Source organism: Tasmannia lanceolata, unplaced genomic scaffold (genome assembly GCF_043159265.1).
Source record: "Tasmannia lanceolata isolate RefF3 unplaced genomic scaffold, GAP_Taslan_0.1 ptg000025l, whole genome shotgun sequence".
In the NCBI taxonomy this organism is placed as follows: Eukaryota; Viridiplantae; Streptophyta; class Magnoliopsida; order Canellales; family Winteraceae; genus Tasmannia; species Tasmannia lanceolata.
In genome coordinates, this window is record NW_027518702.1 from 2,423,334 (window position 1) to 2,435,720 (window position 12,387).

General features: G+C 42.0%; 1 pseudogene; it reads right to left on the reverse strand.

Annotated features, from left to right (window-relative positions):
* Window positions 1–1,153: 1,153 nt before the first annotated feature.
* Window positions 1,154–5,946, reverse strand: LOC143858251 (UDP-xylose transporter 3 pseudogene; annotated as a pseudogene).
* Between the last annotated feature and the right edge of the window lie 6,441 nt (window positions 5,947–12,387).

The following is a 12,387-nucleotide window of genomic DNA, read 5'->3' on the forward strand; positions in this document are numbered from 1 at the left end:
ATTTTTAGAGATGAAGCTCAAAGAGAAATGGGATTTTATCTTTCTCAAATGTTTAAAAGCTTGTTTACATAGGTTTTAATGATGTATATATAGAGTATTTGAATTGGGGGTAAAACCGTAAAAACCTGGGTTGAAAAAGTCAACCTGCGAAAGCCTCAACGGCTAGTTTGCCCGACCGTCATGGTCGACCGAGCCACCGCGGTCGCCCGCCCTTTTATATTTTCAAATTTCTTACCGTCGCGGTCAACCGGCCCATGGCGGTCGCCCGGCGAGGCTAACCTGTTCGCTCAAAAATTCAGCTCAAAAACCTATCCCAGTCGACCAACCCATGGTGGTCGCCCGCCCAAACCATGCTGGATTGTTTATGTTTGAAACAGAAACATATCCGGGGTCGCCCGGATCACCCTGGTTGACTGGCCCGATAAATTTTCCTAAGTGCTGGATTTCTAGCTACCATGCTGCGGTCGTCCGGGAGACCCCCGGACGACCGACCCTAGGTAAAATTCCATTTTAACTTTAAAGATTCAGGAATTTTGGGCCATGGTCTTTGGGCTTAAGTTCAAGGTTTTCAAACACATTTTTGGGTGTGTTGATGGTTTCAAAGATATAAATGTTAAGTATAAGAACCATTTGAAAACCTTTTGAAAGTGTATTTAATATAAAATCAAGAGGACTTCAAATAAATTCTAAAAGTGTATACCATTGAGTCTTCTTGAAATGTCTTGGCTCATTAGCACTTTCTTGGACTTCTTCGGCTTGTGAGTGAACTTGGCCTTGCTTGGCTCTTGTGACTTCCTCAAATCTTTAATGCATGTTAAAGGTTGCATGAGGAGTCACCATGGCATGTTCAACTCCAAGCTTCTTCTTGAAACTTGCTAGGAACTTGTGGAATCTTCATCTTTGAGCTTTTTGACATGAACATCTTCAAATGATGATGTATCCAATGTAGGTGCAAGCTCTTGGGTCCTTTGATCCTTGATCCACAAGCCATGTATTGAAATAAGTTGTGTAATGGCGATTATGACATGAAATTCCTGTATATAACAAAATACCTCAAAGCAACACATTAGTCCATAAATGCTAATCAATTTAGTTTACTAGCATCAAAATAATAGGGTAAGGTGAATGTTTGAACTCATGGAAACCCTTGGGCTTACACTATAACCAAATGAAAAAAAATGGCTTGGATCGTATAGGAATTAAGGCATCTCGACAGGACATGATAAGTGACAGGCGATGTTTTTCCAATTAGGAGAAAAGTACTAAAGTTAACACAAACATGGATAAGGCACGACAACACAATGAAAACTTGCACTTGAGGTGTATACCTGAAGGCAAAAACATTTTGATTTGTCAAAAGTCCATCGAGAAATGGACCAGTGATGAACAAGGTCATTCCTTGATAGGGGAAAGATTGATATAAGAGTTGGGTGGAAGAGACCTTAAACCACTTCTGGATAATGTTTGTCATAATTTGAGCAATGCAGGTTGTAACAACTACAAGGAGAGATAAGACAGAACCCAGAACATTGAGCTGTAGGTTCGTCACAGTGGCATTGCCAACACCTAAAAGAAGGATGACAAGTGAGAACTGGATAGTCCGACTAAATATTTTCCTGAAGAATAGTGTTTCTAGAAGAACAATACAAGGAGTGATTACCAGCTTTGTCATCTGATAAATGCCAACAGAGTTGAAACCCAAACTAAGATTCAAAAGTCAAATAAAGATCCCATTAAGTATGCCAAAGCCCATTACAGCTCTAGCATCAAAAGGCTTGTGTTTGAATAGTTCCATCCATAATGCCACATGAAGAGAACAGAATTTGGCCTGATATTACTTTAAAAAAAAATGTTTTCTCTATCTTGTTGTAATATCTGCACCAACTCATTACCTTTTATAAATGCCTGAGTGAAATTTCACAAATAAAACAAAACTTGGAATTTTAATTGCTTTCCCGACCCTTTATTTTCTATTCAATTGTGACACAACCATCATGAAGAGCAGACGCTCAACAAAACATTAAAATGCTTTTTTTTAACTCCCACACCAAGGATTTAAAGCTATCTAATATATAAAAAAAATGTAAAGTTTGCATGAAGAGGGGCTATATCATTTTTACTTTATGCATAAACAAATACTTATCTTAAGAAATATAAGAAATGAAGGAAATCCCCCATACCTCGAGGGACACAGATAAAGGAAGAACATAAACCACAAATTCTTACCTGATGAAAAATCCAACCTTTGCTTGAGGAGATCCAATTAAGGCTGAAATTGAAGTAGAAACACTACAATTCCAAGGAATGCAATGGATTTGCACAAGAGGATACCGGGTCTTTCAGTTCAGCACAATCACGTAGTTTTCTTTTTCAAATCTGCTTATTTTCGAGCTTTTACTGTTTTTCAATCTTTTTTTTCTCCTCCTCCTTCTCAATTGCAAAGGAAATTGATAGAGTCTAGATTAAAATGGCTTGGCTTAGGATTTCTAAGGGAGAAGAAAAAAAACTAAAATTAGGATTTGAGCATTTGGATCTACGTTTCGGAGTTAGGGTTTAAGTTGAGAATACAGAGGTGTAAAGCTTAGAAGAAGGAAATAATCTTGCAGAGGGAGAGGAACATAGCGATCTGATGAAGAAGAAATGGCCAGAGCTTGGCCGAAGCTCCGGCGAGGTTGATCGGAGAAGAGGAAGGAAGGGTTAGGGTTTCGGTGAAAAGAGGAAAATAGTTTTTTTCCTAAATGCTCTCTCTTTCTCTTTGCTAGGGTTTGCTAATGAGCCCTAAAATTAGCATAAATGAAACCCCAAGCCACTTATTTATAGACATTTGCCCTAATTTTTATCCTCGTCAAGCTACTTGGACACCCTTCTTTAGCATATGTTTAACCTTGTTTTGAGCTTAACAGGGTGGTCCATGGAAATTGATTAAATGAAAATTAAGGAAATAAAATTTGGGCCTTTTAGTTGTCCATGGACAACCCTTTCACTGCAAATCAATCACCCCCTAGCCTGGATAATACACGCCCCTATTCTACACTACATTATAAACTACACTCATCTGCTAGGCAAACCTCGACGGATCTTGACAAAATTTTAGAGGGACCTAAATGGGATCTTAACCTACTCTAGGGTATAATTTGGGACACTAGATCACTAGTTAACTAGGGTATTTAATCAAACCAAGTGAATAGGGGTTCGGTCAAAATGAGGTGTCTACAACGTGCAAATCGGAGTCCAATCGGAAGAGATATGAACGATCGAACATTTCGATAAGAGACGAAACCACTATAGAACAAAACGGAGAAGAGACGAACTATCGCGGCGACCGAGGACGACATCACCCAGATATTTATAGGTGATGTCATCCCAAAATTCGTCCCAGACGAATTCTGGTCGAAACCAGATATTTTTTACCCCCGTAAGGTTATTTTACACCTTAGCTCTCTCTCTCCCTCTAGGTGTATACACCTTTTTTTGGTGTATTTCTCCCCTGTTCAAACCCTAAACCCCTGCGGAAAATCAGTCAGAAACCCTAGTTTTTTTAGAAACACTGGGTAGTTCTTTTCGGATGTCGGCAGTCCACCGAATTTTTGAAGGTTCATAGTGTCTTTTTCTTTTTTACGCCGTTGTTCTGTCGAATTTCGAAGAACTAGGAGCTACTTTTCCATAGTAGCGCCGTTGTTCTGTTGAAATCTCGGTAAACTTAGAGGCAATTCGGCTATACAGCACCGTTGTGTCGCCGATTTCTCCGTAGCCACCGAGTCTCCTCTTGAATACAGCGCGGTAGCGCTGCGAGAACCCAAGCCCTATTCTCAATATAGTGCTGTGGTTCTGCCGAAATTTAGGCAATCTTTGAAGCCTCCTCATCAAACAAGCGCGGTCACGCTGCCCGATTCTTCACCAGTTGTGGACCTAATCCCGAGGAAGGTGACGAGGATACGAGATCCCCGTCAATCCTCTAAGATCTCCACAATGTGAAGGAGATCTCTACCAAGGAACTCTCGAAATGGTGCCACTCACAGCATGAGTAGCGATATAAATGAGATACCTCTTGATCCGGAGACAAAAGCCTCAAAACCAAGACGTACTAGAAGCAAAGAAAGAGTCGCCATCCAAGGAAGTCGGTCTTAGATCCCATGAAATACTATGTCGCAACGGATAACCAGAGATACAAAAGTCCGTGCCTGGTGGCGAATGAGGAAGATCCGAAGAGCACCCCAATTCGCCGAAGTGCAAGCACTTGGTCTCTTATGCCATTTTTAATTGATTTTGAAGAGTTTTGGGTTAAAATCATGTAAAATGGGAACGAGTATCCCCGAGAAAATGTCTATCTAAGCATGCATGACCCGGGGATTGGCAAAAGAAAATAAACATCCAAAGCCTAACTCACCGCATCTAATCCTAACTCATCACATCTAGGAAAGCAGTAACATCCGCACGCAAAGCTACAGCTAAGCAGATAATGACAGATAAGATGAGATAATCAGAAAAAATAGTAAAGAGCTACATCTAAGCAGATAATCAAGATAAGATGAATGAATAAATGCTACAACTAAGCATGTGGGAGGACAAATAAGGACAACAGTAAACTACCAAAGCAATAGAATAAACACACTCGCATGCGAGCCTATACAAGAGATAATGCTAAGAAAATAGTAATCAATCACATACTAGAAAAGGGTAAACAAGCTAAAAGTAATACATAAAAAAGCAAAAACAAACACACAATAAGTTAAAAGATGTAAGGAAAGAAAGGAATCGAAAAATCAACGGTATGTAAAGACCAAACATACCAGGAAAAAGAAAAGGGAACATACGATAGGCTCAGGGAGCGATTCTAAGGAATCAAGCTCAGCGATCCTGATCCACTAAAGATCGGACAAGTCTCACGATCGTCATAGCCTATCGTTGAGCTCAGCGAGGACAATCCCTGTGAAGGGGCCATGCTACGTCATCGCCCATCCCAAAACCCAATAAAACGTCGAAAAACCGATAAAACTGAAAAACCACGATCAAAATCAGAAATGAAATGAAAAGAAGGCTCCGAGTGATCTGGCAATCACAATCCTTGCCCATTTTTTAGTTTTTGAATTTTTTTAGTTTCTTTGTTTTTGCTTTAAAAGATTTGAAACGGTTTTGTTTAAAATGTTTGAAAGATTTTTTAGAAAAGTTTGACTAGACTTGGGATGCCGGTCCCTAGCTGCCTACGTACCCTGTGGAAAGGGATCAAGCCAACGTAGTTCGACTCAACTTTTCGAAATACGCTTTGAGTGTTTTTTGATATTTTTTGTTGTTTTTGGATTTTTGGTTATTTGATTTTTATGTGTTTTTGTTTATCCCTTTTCATTGAAAATGGGGTTTAGCTCAGGAGGTTTCCGTCCATCGTCGCCTAAACCCGAGAGAAGTGTTCCCAAAATTGATGGAATCTCGAGGAAGGGCAAGGAGAAAGGAAACCCCTCAAACCCTGTAAAGACCCTAAGATGGGGAAATGATAGGAAGGGCAAGGGGTTGGCTCAAGAAACATTCCGTCATCGCCATACTTCAATGATAATCCCTACTTCACTTGCTTCAACCTTTTAGCTTATCCCAACAACTCAACGAAACTAAAATAACCATAGTCAACCATTGGAAGAACCAAAGAAACAGATCTAGTTTATAGTCTAAACAAGATGAAGAACAAATCCATAACCTAAAATAAGATGGTATGCACAAGTTATGAACACATCCAGACTTCTCAAGAAGATATGAGGAATGTCTTAACCTCCAACAGGTTAAATGACTTCATTCCAACATTATTCCTGAATATGTAAATATATAGAAGAAAGCTCCTTTTTCGAATTTATGAGCTCATATCTGCGCAAAGACAAAGGCATGAAGGAGACTGATCGAGCTTGGCTTTAATGAATTGAGAGAATATACCTGAGAACCCTTACTGAACAAAGTGGCCATGGTCTACCTTTCTGATTTGCTGATCATCCTTGATCAGTGATGAAAAATTCTGGGTCGTCGATTGTATCCTTCCCCTGTGATTTATCCTTGTCATTTATTTATACCAGGTTATCTTCATTTTCTAATAATCTTATCATATCTTTATGTTAGGTTTAACCATGTCAAATAATGTATTAAAGGATTGGAATAGTGAGGCTACCAAAGCTCTCCCGCGTGAGTATGAAAGGAGCATGGTTGATCGATTTATAAGCACATTCAATTATTGGAGCGTATCCGACGTGAATTGGAAATTTCTCCAAGCAGCTGCAAAATTCTAGGATCACACCCTTCATGTTTTCCGATTTGGTCCTTTCGAATTCTGTCCAATCTTTGAAGATTGGTGCGCCCTGTTAGAAATCCCACCTGAAGGACTTTGGATTCGACCCTCAAGCATGGACTCCCCTTCCCTCTTCTGTGGACTATTCAAAAATGATAATGTTGATGCTCTACCTTGTTTGAAGGGCACATACGTGGAAGTTTATGATCTCATTAAACTTTTTTCGAAGAACATTGACCCTACTAACTCCCATTTTCAGACTTGTCGGCGTAATGCCTTAATCTTTGGAGTTCTTGCGCGTCATGTCATTCGTGGAGACTCCCGTGCCGCCCCGTTGGCTTTGCTTGGTGTAATAGACCAAGTAAACAAAGGAAGGAATCCTGTTCCTCTTATGTTGGCAGAAACCTTTTCTGGACTAGACCGGATTGACCATCAAAAGGTTCAAAATAGTTTCTATGGGTGTGCCAAATTGTTATATGTTTGGCTTTGTGAAAAACTCACTATCCTCAAGCCAAAATGCCGCGACAAGTACACCCTGAAAAATTCCCCATCCTGGCAACCAATGGCCAACCAACTACAATCCATTGATGAGTGGTGTAATTGGTTACAGCACGTGGAGAAGGATCAATTTCACGGGGTGAGTCATTCATGCTTACACGTTATCACTAGCACTTACCCACATCCATTTGTGTATCTTATGGGTTTGGAAAAGTCAACCTTTTATGCACCCACTCGTCTGCTTTACCAGATCACAGGAAATCCATGTCCTCCCGAATTTGTAACCCCTCCTCCTTGCGAAAAGCTTACTCCCGGTCTCATAAAGTCTATTGTAGCTGCTTGGCGAAACAAGGTTACAAATAAGAGATTTGCCCTATCATCTAAAGTCCAACGGAAGGAGTTACCAGAAGAGCCTGCGGGAAAGAGAGCTCGGATCATGGAGCACTGAAGACCATTTTTCATACAATTGTCATTTTAATTTCAAGTTTCATAACGCTCTCTTGGTTCCATTTACTTGTAATTAAAAGTGACATGTTTTATCAATCGTAACTACAGTTTGATTTGTGATCAATGAAAATGTGTTCTTTTCTATTTCTCTCGTCTTGAATTTGTGTGAAGTGTTCCATCTCAATTATCAAATGTGCAATCTAACTTATTAACTTCCATTCAGGAGTCTTAGCGGGACATCATTGCTCCCAAGAAAGTCAATTCAAAATCGGCCTGGTCCCGTCAGTCTTCAGATTCCAGGCTGAATAGACTTTCTTTTTCCCCAGAATCCTTTACTTCTCCTGCGCCACTTCTCCTTGGTCTTCCAGAAGTTCTTTCACCCATTCCACTTGCATCTGAATCAATGGAAGGGACCGGAAACAACAGTCCTGATACGAATGAGATGATGAAGGCTATTCTTCTTCAGTTGAGTGCCATGAAGGATGATATAGCCCTCCTGAAAAATGATCGTCTTTCTACCTCTAAAGACCCGGCCCATCAGCAGCCTCCAATTTTAGCTTCCGTCCCTCTTGTTTCTCCTAGGCCAGCTGTATTACCTGAATTCGAAGACTTTGATGAGGGCCAGTACGCGGAAGAGAACTGTCTTCCTAACCTGGGAAATCCTGATAAGGCACATGGATTGGCTAACCAAATTGAGAAGCTGACCCGGGATATGGAAACCATGAAGTGCCAAGGTCCTAAAAAGTTGGATATGTCTGAATTCATGTGCTCTGGTGTTCCCTAGAACGTTAACCGGTACAGCCAAGAAGTGGTTTCTGCATCTGAAGCCAGAAGAGGTCCGGACCCTTGAAGGTGTAGCTAACAAGTTTGTCCAGCAATTCTCCATGGAAGAGGGGATTGACGTGACAAAAAGAGACTTGAAATCGCTGAAGCAGGGACCCAATGAGACCTTTACTTCCTTCATTCGGCGATGGAGGAGAAAGGCAGCACAAATGACCCACAAGTTACCGGATGACGATCTTATCAAGATTGCCGTCAAGAATCTTTCCCCCTTTTACTTTCCTCATATGTCAATCCAGTACTTCAATGACTTTGATCACCTGATCAAGACCGGGACGAGAATCGAAGACATATTGGCTAAGGGCGGCCTGAGAACTAGGACCTCCACTTCAGATATCAGAGAGGGAAAAAGGCCTATAGCGCCTCCGAAGGAAGTTAACAATGTGAATACTCCTGTCCAGTTAGGAGAGAAGGTCCCGGAGGAGTTCGTCCGGAGAGAAATGAGGCCAGACAATTCACTCCTTTACCCTATTCCCTATCTGTGGCTCTCAAAAAGTTGTTGAGGGACAAGAAGATCACTCTACTAGAACCCCGGGAAGCCCCAAATCCTCTCCCGAAATATTGGAGAAAAGATCAGTACTGCGAATATCACCAGAGTGTTGGGCATTTGACCGACAGATGTATGGCACTAAGGCATAAGATCCAGGATAAGATCGAGGCAAAAGAAATTGCGGTGGAATCTCTTCCTAGTGTCACCAGGAATCCATTGCCGACGCATGCTATGCCTCCTCCAAATGTTTATGCCATTCTTACTGAAGAAGTTGTTCTGGACCATTCTCGTATATGTGCCGTCAGGTCCCCTAAGCACCGGCAGGTCCTACTTCGCGAATTGAATACAGCACAGGTGTCCGTTGATATAACCCCTGATGAGCTGGTTGGATTAGTATCTATGGCCAGAGCAGCTATGACCGTGTCCTTTTCGGATGAAGATCTGACTCCGGAGGGTAAGAATCATACAAAATCTCTCAAAATTACCGTCATGTGCAATAAGAAGAAAGTGCCAGAGGTTTTGGTTGACAACAGGTCAGCTCTGAATGTGTGTCCTTTGAGCACCGCTACTGCCTTGGGGTTTGGGCCAGATGAATACATTCCGTCAGAGCATGGGATACTGGCTTACGATGGGACCAGAAGGGATGTCATTGGAACTTTGGTCACCGAAATTGAGATTGGAGGTGAAATGTTTGACATAGAATTCCAAGTTCTGGATATCAAGACCTCCTTCTTTCTCCTTCTCGGCCGACCTTGGCTTCACAAAGTCGGAGTGGTTCCTTCCACTGTCCATCAGAAGCTCAAGTTCATCAAGAATAACAGAATTATCAGAGTTAGAGGGGACCCAGAACCAGATCTTGGGCAGATTTCCCAAGAGCAGATTGGTTCAAGCACCATAGATGTCAGTCTGACTGGGTTTTCACTTGAAGTTTCAACCATTACTATGGAAGAAGCTATGAACGAAGAAATTTTGTTTATGTCCAGTACAAATGCGCAGGTAGCACGAATAATGCGCAAATATGGGTATATTCTTGGAACTGGTCTAGGGAGAAATCTGCAAGGTTTAATTGAGTAGCCGGAGCTGAAGGTCGCGAACAATCTATTTGGGTTAGGATATGAACCCACCAGAAAAGAGATCAGGGAAAGAAAGCAGTACATGCTGAAGTGGGCAGAGCTGCGTCGTCGGGGCCTAGAGCTGCCTATGGGACCGTTCAGTCTGTTGATGAATGGTAGGTACTGGAAAGAAGGAGCTGATCGCCCGTTCTGTGGTTTTTCCGAGCCGTGCTTTGATGAGTCTGGGAACGAGCTACCAGGTTTTGAAATCTTTTTCGCTGATGAATTGCCGGATGAGTACTTCCATGGGCAGATTACAGCTGTCGAAAAACAGGAATCTGATTGGGCTAAGAACTTAGAGCCGCACCTTCTAGACTCCCTCTTCGAGGTTGAGGCACCGGTCATTGCCATGATCGGAGAAGATGCGCGCATCCTGAACCCTAAGAGCCGAATTACCCCAGCTGGGTACCCCTTGATAACTGGACCTCTCAGGTCATTCCTCATTTGGTTCTTCAGTATGGTCATGGTCTTCCAAAAGAGTCTAAAGTTTCTAAATATGTGTCTATTTCCGAGTCAAATATAAAGTCTATTATTTCTAACAATTCTTTGGATGCAGGTACCTTAGGAAGCTTAGACATTCCTGGTGTAGACGGCGAGTCCTCCGGTATAGATGCTGTCTATAAAGATGAGTCTGTTATAGAATATACCACATATACTACAAAGTCTATACATAGTCCAGTTGAGTCAGGTGTCAACATTTCAGTTGGCGATACAAACATTTCTTTTGAGCATACTGTAAAGCCTGCTGTGGGCCAATTGATCAACAATGTAATTTTTGATTCTATGAATGAAATAAAGGACTCGTTTCAGTATCTTCCTGTCTCTATTTCTGCTTCTCAAATTGATCAAACTAATAACAATGATCAAAACTCCCCCTCTTATGAGGATGCCGACGAAACTCCCCCTGAGATCAAACACATGATTACTCAGGAGGAGCAGCGTCGAGCTAAACCACTTGAAGAAGAAATTGAAACCGTCAACATAGGGGATGAAACCTTAATCCGGGAAATACGGATTGGCAAAACGTTATCCCCGGAGGAGCGTAACGAATTAATCACTTTGCTTAAAGAATACAAAGAAGTTTTTGCTTGGTCCTATGATGACATGCCGGGATTAAGCGAAGACATCGTCCAACATCGTCTTCCTCTAATCCCAGGTGCCAAGCCCAAAAAGCAAAAACTTTGAAAATTAAAACCAGAATGGGAATTGAAAGTCCGTGATGAAGTCAAAAAGCTATTAGATGTGGGCTTCATTCAAGTGGTTGAATACCCAGAATGGCTGGCTAACATAGTACCGGTGCCCAAGAAAGACGGAAAAGTCAGAATGTGCGTGGATTTCAGAGATTTGAACAAGGCGAGTCCTAAGGATGACTTTCCTTTGCCGAACATTGATCTCCTGGTGGATAATACAGCTGGTCATGCTTTGTTATCCTTTATGGATGGGTTTTCCAGATATAATCAGATCAAGATGGCCCCTGAGGACATGATAAAAACTGCGTTCACCACTCCATGGGGAACGTATTGCTACAGAGTGATGCCATTTGGGCTGAAGAATGATGGGGCAACCTATCAAAGGGCGGCTACCACCTTATTGCATGACATGATTCACAAAGAGGTCGAAGTTTACATCGATGACATGATTGTTAAATCCAAGACTCGACCAGAGCATGCCGTGGTCCTGAGGAAGTTTTTTGAAAGGATCCGGAAGTATAAGCTTCGCTTGAACACGAGCAAGTGTGTATTCGGGGTCACTTCAGGGAAGTTGTTGGGATTCATGGTCAGCGAAAGAGGGATCGAGGTAGATCCTCAAAAGATCAAAGCAATCCAAGAGATGGAGCCGCCGAGGACCGAAAAGCAGATCCGTAGTTTTCTGGGAAAGGTTCAGTACCTAAGAAGGTTCATAAATCAGTTCACAATGACGTGTGAGCCCATCTTCAAGCTGCTGAAGAAAAATTCTCTAAAGAAGTGGAATGATGAGTGTCAGGAAGCATTTGAGAAAGTCAAGCAATGTTTAACTCTGTCTCCTGTCTTGTCACCAGTTATTCCGGACCAGCCACTGTTGCTGTACCTATCTGTCACTGACACAGCTATGGGTTGCATGTTAGCCCAGCAAGACCCTGAGTCGAAGAAAGAAAAGCCTATCTACTACATCAGCAAGAAGATGCTAGAGTACGAAATGAAATATTCTATCTTGGAAAAGACTTGTCTGGCCCTGGTTTGGGCAACTCAGAGGCTTAGGCATTACCTGTTATCGAACAAGGTTCTCTTACTCTCACGGATGGATCCGTTGAAATACTTGTTCGAGAAGCCCGCCCTCAGTGGGAGAACATCCAGATGGTTGCTGCTATTGTCTGAATTCGATATTGCCTATGTGACCCAGAAATCAGTTAAAGGGCGTGTGATAGCTGAGCAGTTGGCTGATGCGCCTGTAGATGAGAATGCAGTTCTGACGGCAGATTTTCCTGATGAAGAGATCATGGTTGTAGAAGATGAGGTCCAAAGCACCAGATGGTTGATGTATTTTGTTGGTGCTGTGAACAACCGAGGTCAAGGGGTTGGGGCAGTGTTGATATCTCCGAAGAAAGAGTACATCCTCGTATCCATCAAATTGCAGTTCAAGTGTACCAACAATGAGGCCGAATATGAGGCTTGCATTGCTGGTCTCGAAGCAGCCTTGGCTTTGCATATTCAAGATATAGATGTTTTTGGGGATTCAATCTTGATCATTTGTCAGATCAA